This window comes from Petaurus breviceps, unplaced genomic scaffold, assembly GCF_028583685.1.
Source record: "Petaurus breviceps papuanus isolate PSGF00001 unplaced genomic scaffold, PetGlider_PUasm1.0 419, whole genome shotgun sequence".
Classification (NCBI taxonomy): Eukaryota; Metazoa; Chordata; class Mammalia; order Diprotodontia; family Petauridae; genus Petaurus; species Petaurus breviceps.
Genome location: NW_027186324.1, coordinates 12,582,890 through 12,596,729, shown reverse-complemented (window position 1 = coordinate 12,596,729; position 13,840 = coordinate 12,582,890). Strand labels below are relative to the sequence as shown.

At 38.5% G+C, this 13,840-nt stretch overlaps 1 pseudogene; it reads left to right on the top strand.

Annotated features, from left to right (window-relative positions):
• Nucleotides 1-8,881: 8,881 nt before the first annotated feature.
• Nucleotides 8,882-10,467, top strand: LOC138171167 (peroxiredoxin-6 pseudogene; annotated as a pseudogene).
• Nucleotides 10,468-13,840: the final 3,373 nt, after the last annotated feature.

The following is a 13,840-nucleotide window of genomic DNA, read 5'->3' as shown; positions in this document are numbered from 1 at the left end:
TTCAGAAAGGCTCTATCAGTGGCAGAACGTTCTCACGTACGTCACGTACAGGTTGACTGAGTCTTCTGGAGCTGTCAGGGAGAGGTCAGTCCAGAGGAGTGAGTGATGTGAATGCTGGATGCAGAAACCCAAGTAATGGACAAAAGTAAGTATACATTATATTTTCTTAATGCATCAAATCACTGCATAAACTATGTATAAAACAGACTCTTTCAAGGAGAAGTTGGCAAAATCAGAAGTTCTGGCAAAATCAGCAAAAATCTCAACTTAGATTCATTTTGAAAAATGCATTTTTATTTTATTACTTCAAGGTTCCATTAAAAAGACAGTTTTTAACTAAGAAAATGTCCCTGCTTGGAGCAGATTCACATTTTGTCCTTTGGAAAACTCTGAGCATTTTCACTACAAAATCTCTATATTTGCAGTGACATTTTGCTTGTCTTGCCATGGGTGTGCCCTAAAACAAAGGTTCAAATAAAATGAAATCTAAAATCCAATAGTTCTTTTTCCCCTCAACCCAGCATTTTTTTTTCCTGAACTGATGGAGGAGAGGGTGGGAACAGTCAACTTAACTAAACTTCTAATAAGGAAAAAATTTAGTTCTTTTTTTTCTTAATTTCACACAGAATATTCCTGGGAATCTTTGTCCTGCAAATGTGCTTGTGATCATTAATACCCATTTACATGGTAATGTCATGCATTGCTTTTGTAAATGACACTGCTGAGAGCTCTTGTGTAAAGAAATAGGGTTGAAAGGTTGGTAGGTAAGTGGCAGTAATTTCCACCTAAATACACACTGGTCTGACTATTTTTAGTGACTGCTGTTTACTTAATTGGTTCAAGATCCACAGTTGCATTCCATTGTTTCATAGGGTGCCTTTACTGACAGATGTAAAAAAGGGTTTATTCAACATTTAATGGACCAGTAGGTGCTTGGTGTTATATATAGCATCAAGGGAGACTTTGCACTTGAAAATTTGTGTTGTGCTTCTACCTGTGGGCATATTTTTTCCTGCTTTTTTTTCAAAAACTCATGATGCAAAAACTCAGACAGGCTTCCTTGAGTATTTTCCAAGAGTAGTGATATGGTCTTGGCTTCGTTGATGCCATTAACCAATTGGTTTAACAGATGGCAGATAGATAGATGGATAGATGATAGATAGATAGATAGATAGATAGATAGATAGATAGATAGATAGATAGATAGATAGAAAAACAGACATTCATATTATTCAATCTGTGCTCTAAATCCCATCAGGTCTCTATCTGGAGGTGGATAACATATTTCATCAAGTGTCCTTTGAACTGTGGTTGGTTTCATTGTTTTCAGTCACCAGTTATCAGTGATCTCTTAATTGCCAGATTTAATTGTCATTTCTCAATTCCCTTCTTTCTTCATCTCTTTGAAACATTCAACATTGTTGACCAGCTTCTCTTCCAGCATATTCTCTCCTCTTTCAGTTTTATGAAATGACTCTCTTTCCATTCTTCTTCTACCTTTCATGCTGCTCCCTTATGGATTGTCACCTATATCCTGCCCTTTAACTATGCCCTCCCCCAAGTCTTTATCCTGGTCCTCTTCTCTTTATGCACTATTCTGTGTCTGCCTTTCTGTCTCTCCTTATCAGCTCCCATAGGCTTAATTATAGTCTCTGCTTACTCTAACTTCCAGATCTATATATCTAGCCTTTTTCTTTCCCGGGCTCTTGTTCTTCTTGATGTTGTTTCAGTCATGTCCAACTCTCTGTGACCCTCTTTGGAGTTTTCTTGTCAAAGATACTGGAATGCTTTGCCATTTCCTTCTCCAACTCATTTTACAGATAAGGAAACTGAAGCAAACAGGGTCAAGTGACTTGCCCAGAGGAACACAGCTACTAATTGTCAGAGGTCAGATTTGAACTCAGGAAGATAAATCTTCCTGATTTCAAACCCAGCACTCTATCCACTATGCCACCTAGATGCCTCTCTTCTCAGGATGTTTACCCCCTAATTATTTCACCACATAAGAGTCTTATGCCTATGCTACTGAGTAAAGTGCCCGAAGAATTCAAGCCATTCACTCGCTGTCACCATAATTTTTTTCTCATAAAATATGTCTTTTATAGGGAAACTGCTTTGTGAAAGGGAAAACAGGGAAACTCTTCTTTGTGAAAGTGTCTGTACCATTGTTAGAAGGTCAGTAGGAAAAGTCTGTCAGTTTGAGCCAAAATTCAGCCCCAGGACAGTGGCAGGGGTAGTACTGGTGGCACAGCAGCAGGAGGAGCTGTTTCAGGAACTCTCAGACCACACACAGTAAGGAGATTGAACAACTAGTCAGAAGGAGATGACAGGGGTCTCTTTGCTGGCACTGAGGCAGGACTCTGTTGCTTTGCCCATACTTGGATCTGGGTCCCAGCCTGGGGTGGCAGTCTTGGGGTGAGGAGGAGCACTGGCATGGCAGAGCTGGTGGCAGCAATGGAGAGGGAACCCTCCTCCTAGTCTGGAGCAGAAAAGAGTCCTTGTGGTTACGCACAGACCAGAGTACAGTCCAGGAGAGTAGTAAACACCTCTCCTTAGATCACACCACCCCTGGTATGAACTGAAGAAGAACTGAAAACTTACATGTTCCTAGAGGTATCTCTGAAAACAGCTGCACAAAATCCCCGAAGGCTGGAACGATGCACACTGGAAGCAGAATCCTCCCTTAACAAAGAGTTAAAAACTCAAGTAATTGACTGGGGAAATGAGCAAACAACGAGGAAAAATCCCTCCGGCTATAGAATCTTACTTTGGTGACAAAGAAGATCAAAACATACAACCAGAAAAAGACAACACAGTCAAAACTTCTACATCTAAAACCTCCAAGAAAAATATGAATTGGCCTCAGGCCATAGAAGAGCTCAAAAAGAATTTGAAAATCAAGTAAGAGAAGTAGAGGAAAAATGAGAAGAGAAATGAGAATGATGCAAGAAAATCATGAAAAATGAGTCAACAGCTTGCTAAAGGAGACCCAAAAAACATACTGAAGAAAATAAAACCTTAAAAATAGACTAACTCAAATGGCAAAAGAGGTCAAAAACCCAATGAGGAAAAGAATTATAAAACAAAACCAAAAGAATGAAAAAATAAAAGACAATGTGAAATAACTCTTTGGAAAGATAATTGACCAGGAAAGATAATTTAAAAAATATTGGACCACCTGAAAACCATTATCAAAAAAAAAGAGCCTGGGAATACTATTGTACTATATAAAAAAGGGAGCAGACAGACTTCATCATAACCTGGAAAAATTTGTACAAACTGATGTTGAGTGAAGGGAGCAGAACCAGGAGAACATTGTGCACAATTACAGACACATCATATCTGTGATGACTGACTTTGATAGACTTGGCTCCCCTCAGCAGTGCAAGGTTACAAGTCAACTCCAAAAGACTCATGATGGAAAGGGCTCTCCACATCCAGAGAAAGAATTACAGAGTCTCAGTGCAAATTGAATCAACTACTTGCTCTCTTTTTTGTTTTGTTTTGTTTTGTTTCTTCTTTCTCGTTGTTCATTTCGTTGGTTACAATCCTTTACAACTTGACTACAAATATAAGGTATTTGTAGAACCTATATCAGATTGCATGCCACCATACAGGTGGGAGGGGGAGGAGAAGAAAGTGGGGAAGTCAGAAGCTTGTGGAACTGAATGTAGCAAACTAAAAGTAAATAAATAAATTTGTAAAAAAAAGAAAGGAAGAAGACAAAGAGCCTGGACATCATCTTTTAAGAAATCATTGAAGAAAACTGATCTAATGTTCTGGAACCAGAGCATAAAATAGAAATTGATGGAGTCCACCAATCACCTCCTGAAAAGAGATCCCAAAAGGAAATCTCCTGGGAATTTGTAGCCAAATCCCAGAATTCCCAGGTCAAGGAGAAAATATTGCAAGCATCCAGAAAGAAAAAATTCAAGTATTGTGGAAACACAACCAATATAGCACAAGATGTAGCAGCTTCTACATTAAATAATCACAGGGCTTGGAATATGACATTCCAGAGGTCAAAGGAACTAGAATTAAAACTAAGAATCACCTACCCAGCAAAACTGAGTATAATACTTCAGGGGGAATAAAGGATATTAAATGAAATAGAGAACTTTCAAGCATTCTTGATGAAAAGACTGACTAGAAATATAAGATTTGAATAGAGCAAAATAGAAAATTTGATTTGCAAATGCAAGACTCAAGAGAATCATGAAAAGGTAAATAGGAAAGAGAATTCATAAGGGACTTATTAAAGGTGAACTGCTTACATTCCTACATGAAAAGATGATATTTGTAATTCATTAGACATTTCTCTGTATTAGGGTAGTTGGATGGAATGTACATATACATGTGTGTGTGGAGAGAGAGAGAAAAAGAGAGAGAGAGAGAGAGAGAGAGAGAGAGAGAGAGAGAGAGAGCAAGGAGAGTGAGTTGAATATGTAGAGATGATATCTAAAAATAAAATTAAGGGGTGAGAGAGGAATGTTCTGGGAGAGGGAGAAAGGGAGAGGTAGAAGTGATAAATTATCTCATGAAAGAGGCAAGAAAAAGCTTTTACAGTGGAAGAGAATAGGGGGAAGGTAAGAAGGAATAGAATGAATCTTACTCTTATTAGATTTGGCTTACCTTAATTGGGTGTGGAAATCTATATGACCCAAAAGGAAAGTAGGGGTGAAGATGATAAGAGGGGGGATGGTTGAAGGGAGGACAGATTGAGGGAGGTGGTAATCAGAAGCAAACACATTTGAGGAGGGGCAGAGCAAAAAAAGAGAATGGAATAAACGTGGGGCAGGATATAATGAAGGGAAATGTAGTTAGTCCTTTACAACATGACTATTATGGAAGTGTTTTGCATGACTACACACGTATAACCTAAATCAAATCACTTGCCTTCTCAACAAGAGTATGTGGGGAGGGAGTGAGGGAGAGTATTTGGAACTCAAAGTTTTTTATGTTAAAAATTCTTTTTACATGTAACTGGGAAATAAGATATACAGGCTAGGGGGTATAGGAATCTATCAAGCCCTACAGGAAAATAGAAGAGGAAGGGGATAAGAGAGGGATGTATGATAGAAAGGACTGCAGATTGGGGGAATGGGTAATCAGAATGCATGCCATCTTGAGGTGGGGGTAGGGGAAAGATGGGGAGAAAATTTGGAACTCAAAATCTTGTGGAAGTGAATGATGAAAACTAAAAATAAATAATTTTTTTAAAAGAAAAAATCAGAGCAAAATAGAAAATTTGACTTTCAGATACAAGACTCAAGAGAATCATGAAAAGGTAAACAGGAAAGAGAAGTCATAATGGAATTATTAAAGTTGAACTGTTTATATTCCTACATGGGAACATGATATTGGTAACTCATGAATCCTTTCTCAATATTAGTGTAGTTGGAAGGAATATAAATAGACAGAGGGCAAAGGATGAGTTGAATGCAAAGGGATGATATCTAAAAAATAAAATTAAGGGTTAAGAGAGGAATGTACTATGAGAAAGAGAAAGGGAGAGGTAGACTGGAGTAAATTATCTCACAGAAAATAGACAAGAAAAAGCTTTCACAGTGGAGGGGAAGAGGGGGGAGGTCAGAGGGAGTGAGTGAACCTTACTCTCATCAGAATTGGCTTAAGGAGGGAATAACATACACACTCACAAATCTATCTTACCCTACAGGGAAATAGGGGGGAAGGGGATAAGGGAGAGGGTCATAGAAGGATGGGCAGATTGGGGTTGGGAGTAATCAGAAACAAAGACTTTTGAGGAGGGACAGAATGAAAGGAGAGAATAGAATAAATGGGCGATTGATAGGATGGAAGGAAATATACTTAGTCTTTCACAACATAAATATTATGGGAGTGTTTTTGCATGACCACACATGTATAACCTATATTGAATTGCATGCCTTCTCAATGAGGGTGGGTGGGGAGGGAAAAAGGGAGAGAATTTGGAACTCAAACTTTTAAAAACAAATCTTAAAAGTTATCTTTACATGTAACTGGGAAATAAGATATACAGGCAATGGGGTATAGAAATCTACCTTACCCTGCAGAAAAATAGAAGGGGAAGGAGATAGAAGAAGGGGCAAGGCGATAGAAGGGAGGGCGGACTGGCGGAATGAGTAATCAGAAGCAAAACACTTTTGCGAAAGAAAAGGGTGAAAGGAGGGAGAAGAGAATAAATGGGGGTAGGGGAAATAGGCTGGAGGTAAATATAGGTGGCAATAATAACGGTGAAAAAATAAAGTTTGAAGCAAAAATAAAAAGTAACCTAGAAAGACTTACATGGGTTAATACAAAGTGAAATGTAATGAGTACAAAGTAACAGCAATATTGTAAGATGATCATCTGTGAGTGACTTGCCTATTCTCAGAAATACAATGATCCAAGACAACTCTGAAGGATTTAGTATGAAAAATGCTATCCATCCCCAGAGAAAGAACTGATGATGTCTGAATACAGATTGGAGCAACTTTTGTTTTCTTTACTTAATTTTTCTTGAAATTTTTATCTATGTTTTCTTTCACAAAATAACTATTATGGATATGTTTTACATGACTACACATATATAATCTATATGGAATTGCTTGCCTTGTCAATGAGGAGGGTTGGGGAGGGAGGGAATTTACCATTCAAAAGTTCTAAAAAACAAACGTTAAAACTTGTTTACATGTAACTGGGGAAAAACTAAATACTAAATAAATACAAAAAAAGAATAGAAAAAAATGTACATCCTTTCGTAAAAATCTAACTAACATGCACTTTAAAATGTCAAAAAATGAAAGCTATTTGTTAATTTTAAGGTTAACTAATCTTTTAATGACTTTGTTGTGTCTGCCTTTCATTGGAAAGCATTTGAATCTTTGGTGGCAGCACGCAGGTCTGCAGTTTCTGTCAATCCTCTAGGTGGGTATCACCCATTTTGTGACCTTAAGGGCATCTTGATTTGGATTACGTAGGAGAATGTAGATTCGCAGCAGTAAGTAGCTGGAAAGCAAGGAAGCATTTTTTTGGACATGTTGCCTAAGGTGCGAATATTCTGCTGCATTTTCCCATATTTCAATTGGATCTTTCTAGATAGCAACAAAAAAAAAATGACTGTAAAATGTCATCTACTGAGAGCTCAATCAGTTCCATCTGTAGTTCTTTGGATGCCTTGGTGATATCACCAAGGTGAACCTGAAATACTAATTTGAGTGTGATATGATTTTCAAAGTCAGTGAACCTTTTATTGTATTCTCTAACTAATAGGTCTATAACAGCTGCACATTCTTCATAAAATTTCACACATGTCATCCTGTTCAACAATGACCTTTGCTCATTGGGGAAAATGGTCATCTGAAATTTCCTTTTGAAGAAGTGTTTCCCAAAAAAGATAGTTTTTTTTTCTAAATGCTTGAATTCTTTACCACGTATCATATATAGACTTAATTTTACCTGGCAAAGAAATATTCAAGTCATTTTGATTTGACATGGTATTGCACAGTAATACAGTATTCCTATAGAAATCTTCTTCCAATAACTCACATTGCTGATTCTGTTCTTCATAAAATTTAACTATCTGCTCTTGCAGAGATAAAGGCCAACACACTTTAGAATGATACAGCAAATACACACCGAATACCTCATCATTCAACTTCAGTATGTTGCAAAACTGACAATGCCACGTTGCATTTGCATAAATATAGTTAACAATACTTAGAACTTGCTGCAAAGTGTCACTGCTATTTTAGGAAGAGTACCTTTAGCATAGAGATTTTGCTGATGCAAGATACAATGAAAAAAAATGAGAGCATCTGGATCTGTTAATACTTTTTTTTAATCTGTGCAATAAAGCCTTCATGTTTTTTCTGTCCTGGAAGGCACACTGTTTGTATATACACTCCCTAAATTTACCACATTCGGTCCAACTTCATGACTTTTATTTTAAAAGTTGTTGAAGATATCTATTCTCCTCATTTAAAATCTGTTTTCTTCCTTCAGCACTCTCTTGGTCTTCTTTGACATGGTGGGCTGTTAAGACAGAATTTTAAAATGCTGTCGAGCTGTGCAAACATTCACAAGTTCCACTTCAAACAGAAACACAGTGCACCATTGTCAAAAGCTGATAACACACTGGCATTCTCGACCCCCATAAACTCTTATCAACCAGCCTTGTGCAGTAGTGGTGCTAGTCAGGTGGGGGAAGTGAAAACTGAACAATGAGTGTAGCAGTCATCAATTTAGCCTGTATGGCTTACTGATGTTCTAATTGTGCTGGTCAAGCTGGGAGGATGATTTCATTGAAACTTATTTTATTCTTTGGTATTTAAATATGTTCATTTAAAAAATAGAATGAAAATATAAAAAGTGAACAAAATGTATTAAGAAAAATAAAAGGATTTGTTCTGTAAAATGTGGATTCAGTCAAAAGGCCACACTTAAGGACCTGGAAGGTCACATGTGGCCTTAAGGCTGCAGGTTCCCCACCCCTGTCCTCGAATACGGTACTCAGATTGGCGTTTTTTTCCTTCTAAACTTCCCAGGGTGGCAGTAATCCCAAAGTTGTTACTTCTTGGCTTTTGCTCCAGACCAATATCAGTATATTTTCCAGTTCTCTCAGTAATTGAGTTATTTTCTGAAAACATTTTGTTTTTCACTGAAGTATATCTGTTATTGATTGCTTGGAATGATTTTCCTATTAGATTCTTCATATTGAGAAGCATCTTAGTATAGCGGATACTTTACTTCACACTGATCTTAGAATCAAAAAGAATGCCGCTTCTGGCACTAACTACGTGAGCCTCGGCCAGTCATCTGATTGGGCTTGTCCTCAATTTCCTCCTCTACAAAATAGCAGCAACGACTTCACCAGGTTGTTGTGAAGATCAAAGGAGATGAAATGGGCAAAGTGGGCGGCTGCCCGGCAGAACGAGCGCCCCCGTTGGCTGCCTCCTCCTCCGCCGCCCGACGTCCTCCTGCCCCTTGCCGCCATGCCTGGAGGTCTGCTGCTCGGACACGAGGCCCCCACCTTCGAGCATCGTGGGGCATTCTCTTCTCCCACCCTCGGGATTTTCCTCCAGTGTGCACAACAGAACCGGCCGTGCTGCAAAGCTGGCCCGAGAATTTGCAAAGCGCCAGGTTAAGATGATGGCCCTTCCTATTGACTCTGTCCCAGACCATCTTTCCTGGAGTGAGGGTATCAGTGCATACGATGGAGAGGAGGCCACAGAGAAGGTTCCTTTCCCCATCACTGATGATCACAAACGGGATCTTGCTGTCCAGTTGGGCGTTAGACCCAGATGAACGGGATGGGCAGGGCATGCCGCTGACAGCTCGTGTGCTATTTATTTTTGGCCCAGATAAGAAGTTGAAGCTGTCTATCCTCTACCCAGCAACTGCTGGCAGGAGCTTTGATGAGATCCTCAGAGTGATTGATTCCCTTCAGTTGACAGCATACAAGAAGGTCTTTACTCCTGTTGACTGGAAATGTGGGGATAGTGTCATGGCCAGAAAACTGTTTCCTAAAGGCGTCTTCACCAAAGAGCTCCCTTCAGGCAAGAAATACCTATGGTACACCCCTCAGCCATAGGTTACTCCAGCAAGTCCATGCTGGGGTCTGGCTGGGGCTCCCTTGAAGATCTCTGCCAGAAGGGATACCAGCCTGCCATTCATGTCTTCCTGCAGTAATTGATTTAAACATCTTGGGGCGATAAAAGTCAGGAGTCTTTGGGCTGCTCTATGGCTTGTTAAATGAAAATGGCACTAAAGTCACCCATGATTCCTCTCCTTGTGCCTTTGCCAGCATTTCACTTGGGTCATTGAACTCCCTTGTCGCTGTGCTGGCTCTCTCTGGGATGGCACTGTTTGGGACTTTAAATCCTTGTGAGATCTGTTGCAGTCTCCATCATCAGCCACCTGGTATGGTTGGCATTTAGGAAAGGGACTACTTAGGAGCATTGCAGGAATAGGACTTCTTTAACTGACCTAATAAACAAATCATCTCTTTTTCTAATTATCTGTTTGAGGGAGGAGACAATTTAACATGTCTGATTTTGAGCTCCACCTCCCTAAGTTTATGACCAACAACTTGAAACATTTCGGTGTTTCAGATAGTGGGTTTTTTCTAAAATGTTGAGTGTTCTAACCACAGGAAACACTTAGAGATTCTTCTCTTTCCAGCAGATCAAGGGAAGCAGAATACAATCTTAGAATATTTTGATAGATTGGGCAGAAGAGCTTTCTAATTATGATACAGGTATGTGGTTGAGACTACAGAGAAGCTGCACGAGGCCAGCTAGTGATGTAGAGAATGGTGGAGGGCCATAATTATGGCTGCCTTTTAAACAAGTCACATACCTAGACATGGAAAACTGCTCCAGATGTTCATAGTAAGAAGAAAGTATGTATTCTTAAGGAAAGGAAGGGATAAAGATACTATTTCTTTACTATAGAATGTTATCTCTGCAGTGGATTGTTTTCTGATATTTTGCCTAATTTAGGAAAGCCATAAATAAAAGCTTTTTGAAATTAAAAAAAAAGAATTATGCAAAGTACTTTGTAAACCTTCAAGCACTACATAAATGTTAGCTATTATTAGTCAGTTTTCATGATTTTTCCAGATGTTTTTAAAAAGCTCTTTTCATTCTCATTCTTTCAGCTTCACATTGTGACTTTTTAATTCCTAGAAGTACACCCTTTATTTGTTTTTTAAGTTTTCTTACCAAAGTTAATTATTACTTAAATTATTTAAATGTGTCATTTTTCTACTTGAGAACACCTTTCAGAATGTAGTCTCATTTCTTTTTTCATCTCTTCTTTAAAAATTTATTTTTAGGGGTGGCTATGTGGCACAGGGAATAGAGCACTGGCCCTCAAGTTGGGAGGACCTAAATTCAAATCTAGCCTCAGACACTTAACACTTACTAGCTGTGTGACCTTGGGCAAGTCACTTAACCCCAATTGACCTACCTTCCCCCCTCCAAAAAAAAGCAAAAAAAAATATTTTTAGTTTTCAACATTCACTTCTATAAGATTTTGAGTTCTAAATTTTCTCCCCCTCCTTTTCCTCCCCCCTCTCCAAGATGGCATGCAATCTGATATAGGTTATACATGTACAATCATATTAAACATTTTCACATTAGTCATGTTGTAAAGAATTACAACCAGAGGGGAAAACCACAAGAAAGGAGAGAGAGAGAGAGAGAGAGAGAGCGAGAGAGCACGCGGAAGAGAGAGTTCGATCTCTGGATGTGAATGGCTTTTTCCATCGTGAACCTTTTGCAGTTGTCTTTGATCATTGGATCATTCCCAGCAATAGCTGGGAAAAGCTGAGTCTATCAAAGCTGATCATGGCACAATGTGACTTACTGTGGACAATGTTTTCCTGGTTCTGTCACTTCACTCAGCATCAGTTCTTCATTTCTTGAAGTACTCCCTTTGAGTTTTTAAAAATTTGTTTACAATTTAAGTTGTACTTGTGCAATTTTAAAATTGTAAAATATTTTGCTAATATTATTTTCTGGGTTTGGGGGTAAATTTATGGGAATAGCTATTTTCCTTCTCTTGATGTTTATGGGTTTTTAAGGGCTTCCTTACAATTCATTTCTCCATTTTTTTTTCTTAGGCATTTCTACAATATTTTCAGGGCACAGGAATAAAATTACATTGATTGATTCAGTATTTGAATATTAGCAAAATAATAGATTCCATAAAGACTGTGCAAAGGAGAAGTTTACATCAGAATAACCTAATTGGATTGGGTCTGAAACATTAGTTAGCCTCATTCCTCTGAGCTACATATTAATATTAATACATATCAATGGCAAAGAAACAGTAGTTATTCGTATGCTTAAATCTAGGTCTAGATAAGCCAATAAAATTCATACAGACAAAATGTTTTGTTTTCATTCATCCTGACGAAACTGATATTTGTCCAATGCTCCCTGAATAGAAGTCCAGATTCATAACCCTAGCTTTTCCCCCCTTCTTTTCTGTATTCATGACATCATATCAGGATATATTTGGCCAATAAGAATTTAATATTGAGGAATGTTTGATATCCAACAATATGCTACTTAGAATTAAGTAATGTATTATCTAGGTGGATATTTTTGAGAGATTTCAGTCTCTATTAATCATTTCTACCAAGGCTAATTCAGATGAGGGAAAAAAATTATCAAAAATAGAGATGTCAATGAAAATTTCAGTGATGAGCTTTGCTAGTGACTTTCCTAGCAAACTCTTTTCTTATGTTATGACTTAAACTGTGATACGTTTCAACATTAACATCTCAGGAAGGATGGTTGGCCTAAAAAATATTTAGATGATGAGATAGTTGAAAGACCCCAAGGAATGAAATAGGTGTATTTTTTTGTATGTATATATTAGTAATCAATCAAGCTCTTTTGACCATAGAAGAGCCGACAGCACACATAAAAAAGAAATATAAAATGTCTTTCCAGGAACTGTAGCTAAGTACAAACAGAATATACAAGGGAGTGTGAATTAAAGGGGTTGTAACTGAATGACTGCTTCCTCACGGAAAAGAATTGCTGGTTAGATTCAAGTGATAAATTTTATACACATATACAAGTACACATGTTTTATGTAATTATGGATGTAGAGATAATTAATGTAAGAGGAAATACTGTATGATGGATAGAGAATGGACCTATGGAACTGGACCTAGGAAGATCTGGTTTTAAATCTTGCCTCAGTCAGTTATAAGTCTGGGCAGGTCACTTAATCTCTCTAATCTTCAACCTCTTCATCTGTATATAGCAACCCCTCTGGGCCACTCCCTCAACTTGTCCTCACTCTCATGAATTGTATTTCCACAGAGCAATTGTTACCTCAGTGTTTAAGACACCCACTTGAATTGCCAAGTAATTTATGGAATTTTTATTTGCAACACAGGTGAAGTGGGAAAAAAAATCTCCAGGAAGAAGATTGAGGTTCGGCTACCCACCCTCGCTTTCTACCCATGAGCTCACTGAGCCTTGTTCTTTCAGAGGTAAGGGAAACTATGAATGACATATAGTCTCAGTTCTGGTGCTCCCAGTTTATGACTAAGGGAAGGGACCACTAGGTAGTCCCCCTTGGTTGAGAGGGGCAGGCATGCCTATCTCTCTCTCTGTCTGTCTATCCATCTAGCTAGCTAGCTATCCATCCATACATACATGCATCTATCTATCTATCTATCTATCTATCTATCTATCTATCTATCTATCTATCTATCTATCTATCTATCTATCCATCCATCCATCCATCCATCCATCTATCCACATACATGTATATACACACATATGTGTGTGTAGGTATGTATTTTTCCAGGAAAGACCACGATGGCAGAAAGCAAGATGTGATGCTTTAATTGCATTTTCATAAGACACAGAGAGCAGGACGTGGTGAAGAAAGTGCAAAGGTAAATAGCAGGGGTAGAAGGGAGGTAATAGGGACGGAAGGAACACAGAGTCAATCATGTAACCACAGATCAGAGCTGGAAGAAATTGGGCAGCGCCGCCCCATAGCAAGTGAAGGAATGTCAAGAGGGCAGGGAGAGGACAGGAGTCTGAGGCTCCATTTTTGTAGTGTTTTTTTTGGGGGGGGCACTAACTCTTATCTATACGACTTTAAGTTTACTTCATCTGAAAGTCAATAGCAACAGTTCAGGATGAATTCATTAGCACTCGCTCCTGTTCTGCTGGTCTCACTGCACATGTCTAGAGCTTATTTGAGGTTTACTGACCACAGGCAGTTAGCAGGACAGCAAGGCTGTTACATTCAAGCCTAGCTGGCTTCCGCTAATTTAGCACAGTCTCTGGATGTGGCTTTAGTTAATTCATGAAGCAGTTTACAA